At 39.8% G+C, this 3,289-nt stretch overlaps 1 protein-coding gene across 1 annotated transcript in view; it reads right to left on the bottom strand.

Moving 5' to 3' along the window:
- GOLPH3 (golgi phosphoprotein 3 (coat-protein)) overlaps positions 1-3,289 on the bottom strand; it is a 41,395-nt gene that overhangs the window by 31,542 nt on the left and 6,564 nt on the right. The gene's annotated exons all lie outside the window — the stretch shown is intronic.

The following is a 3,289-nucleotide window of genomic DNA, read 5'->3' as shown; positions in this document are numbered from 1 at the left end:
GGGGAGCGGGGCCGCCGTCCCCCCGCCGTGCCATAACCCAGCGGCCGGCTACTGCACTCTGTTAAATCAAGGAGGGGGGGGGAGGTGTTGTTTCTTTAAAAAGTGCCTTATTTTCAACCTGCTTGATTTCATTTTTAGGCGCCAGGCTGTGTCCGAGTGCTAGTGCAGCCCCCCAGGAATAGATCTCTCTCTGTATATAAGTATATATGTACTTGTCAGCTAAGCTCAGGTGGGCTCTCAACAGTCTTGACTTCAAACGGAGGCGATGGAGCCCCTCAATGAGCGGCTTTGCAAACCTCTAGGCCTTTTGAGCATCTTCACCTTTTGAACACATCCTAGGCACACCAAAGGCTCAAAAAACTACTTACAAGGGTAAATCCCATGTATCTTCCTGGGTAGTGTATTTTATTGCAGAGTAAAGGTGCTTATGATGCAGGGGTGGCCTATACTTTTTAGTCCACAATTGGGATATTGTACTTGGCCGTATTGAAATATATAAACACATACAAAATATAAATATCAGATAAATAAAACATGTAAATAAGTATAGAAAGATTTAGGGTTTTTTTTGGGTGCACCCTGTTTACCAAGAGCTCCGAGTCACTTTGTAAGTGACTTTAGCCTCCATTGTTTCCTGCACCCTCAATCCAGGACATGGACCTGTTGGAGCGGGTCCAGAGGAGCGCCATGAAGATGATCAGAGGGCAGGAGCACCTCTGCTATGAGGACAGACTGAGAGTGTTGGGGTCATTCAGCCTGGAGAAGGCTCTGGGGAGACCTTATAGAAGCCTTCCAGTACCTAAAGGGGCTACAGGAAAGATGGGGACGGACTCTTTATCGGGGTGTACTGATAGGACAAGGGATAATGATTTTAAACTGGAAGAGGTTAGATTTAGATTAGATATTAGGAAGACATTCTTTACTCTGAGGGTGGTGAGACACTGGCACAGGTTGCCCAGAGAAGCTGTGGATGCCCCATCCCTGGAGGTGTTCAAGGCCAGGCTGGATGGGGCTTTGAGCAACTTGGTCTAGTGGGAGGTGTCCCTGCCCATGGCAGGGGGGTTGGAACTCGATGATCTTTAAGGTCCCTTCCAACCTAAGTCATTCTGTGATTCTATGAATTCTTGCATCATCTGCTGTTGTGACTTGGTGATAATTCAGTATAGTTTCTTCAAAATCACCGATAAGAAAGAACAGACGGACAAAACTGGTCCCCAGAGGGGCTGAATCACTCATGCAAGTGTTTGCTGGTCATTGCTCTTCTGTGTTTTGAGGCCTGCTAACTCACCTAGTGTGTGACATTCTGTTTTTTTTTACCTTACTACTTTTTTTCACTAAAATGTTTTGCTGTACCGTGTCAAATGCATAAAGAAGAGATACCACAATAGGATTACAAGTTCTGTTTTCTAGAAATGTCTTTTCTGAGTAGCAACTATACTCAAATATTCATTGATTTATTCCTATAAGAGCCACTTGGATAATTTGCTGAGGATTACAATCAAGATGACAGGCATGTAATGAACCTTTTACCTACTTTTAATATAGTCACTATATTAGCTTTCTTTCTGTTCTTTGGAACTCCCAAGATTTATTGAGGATCATAATTAGAGATCAAAACGAGGTTCCCAAGAGCTCTTTTAAAAGCCTGTATGCAACTTATCCTGGCTTACTGGTACAAATTACCTAGCTTTACTCTACTGCTGTTCAAATTTTTCTTAAACTACACTATTAGTGGATAGTATTTAATCTTTGTCCTGTATGATAATATTTACCTATTTCCCAGAATACAAAGCTATTTATTGAAGATATTTTTTAAAGCACTGTTAACAATTCTTGCATTTCTCTTCAGCAGTATCACTGTTAGAGTTCACTTTGCACCTACATTCAATTCCCTCTTTCTTTCTGTTGGCAAAAATTTCTCAACATCACTTACATTTTCTTTAATTCCTACATTTAATTAACAAAGCAATATTATCTTCTCCTTTCTTATCAATTTAATGTGCTGTTTGGGCTGGTGCAATTATTTTCATTTTCCCAATACACTAGTGCAACATTTTACTATGTTTGGGTTTTGTCCTGATTGCATTTTAAGGGTTAACTGATTGAATGTTCATTAGCGACTCCTAATTTATATTTTTTTGGGTTGGATCCTTTCTTCAAGGGCCTCAAAGCACTCATGGTTATTTTCAGTTTTGTGAAAATCACTTTTTAAAAGTAGTAGCTAATAATATTGTTGATTTTCTGACTTCTGCTTTTTATGATAAAAGTGATAAAATTAGGATCACTTATAGGTTAATAAGAATTTTTAATTTTTTATATTTGACAATCACTTTTCTGACTTAGAAACTCAGGTGTTTGCACAAATTGAATGGTGTAATTTTAAACAAATATATTTTTTCATTACTAACTTCAGTTCTGTTTCTTTATCTAATGAACCTAAACTAATAAGCTCAGTGTGAATCAAATTAAGAATGCCTATAACTGAATTTTGAGCTTTTTTTTTTTTTTTTTGACACCAGTGCAATGCTGATAGGCAAAACCAAAATTTGAATGAAAAAGATAGCAAACAAGACACATTTCAGCACATGCTTTTGTTGGTGTTGATCCCTTCTACACAACTGAGAGCTGGTATGTTTGCAGGGACTGCTCGTCTTGTTGGATCTCCACCTAGGAGGTCCTAACACCCTGTCACAGCCTTCTTACCTGCAGTTTCTTTTACAGTACCAAGCTGTATTTGAAAAATATTTCTGAGTCATACGTGGCTTTAACATGAGTTCAGAAGGCTATAACCCCCGGCACTGTGTTTGGCACTGGCTGGTGCAATGTGCGGCTCATGTCATTTTGGTTGTCACTGGGCATCTCACTGGGTACAAACTCCTCTTCCTCCCCTGATCCCAATGCCAGTTGCATCCAGCCTGAGAGCTGAGGCCCTAAATCTTTGAAATACTGTGTTAAGAAGTAACAATGCAAAAGCATGGGCTGTAGTCTATAAATAATGTTGTTTGGCTTGCAGTAAATTGACCTTGTAACGCATCCTTGTTTATTGGTAAGCCCATATCTGGTTGTATCTCTGTTAACAGTTGCTGATGAGTCCAAGTTACCATTACTAAATGCAGTAGACTTCAAAAGTAGCTAGGTTTTTTTGAACTGCAGCTAGCCCACTGGAAAGTTGAAATAAAAGGGAAAATAGCAAAGGCACGAATCTTAGACTTATTTTGTGTTGTGCTGGTTGCAGTTGCCATGATTTACTTCACCATGAGAGTAGGGCTTACCTCAGTGATGTCAGCAG

This window comes from Charadrius vociferus, unplaced genomic scaffold, assembly GCF_000708025.1.
Source record: "Charadrius vociferus isolate BGI_N301 unplaced genomic scaffold, ASM70802v2 scaffold70, whole genome shotgun sequence".
NCBI classification, from domain to species: Eukaryota; Metazoa; Chordata; class Aves; order Charadriiformes; family Charadriidae; genus Charadrius; species Charadrius vociferus.
Note: the sequence above shows the minus strand (reverse complement) of the source record. Positions and strands in the feature narration are given on the sequence as shown.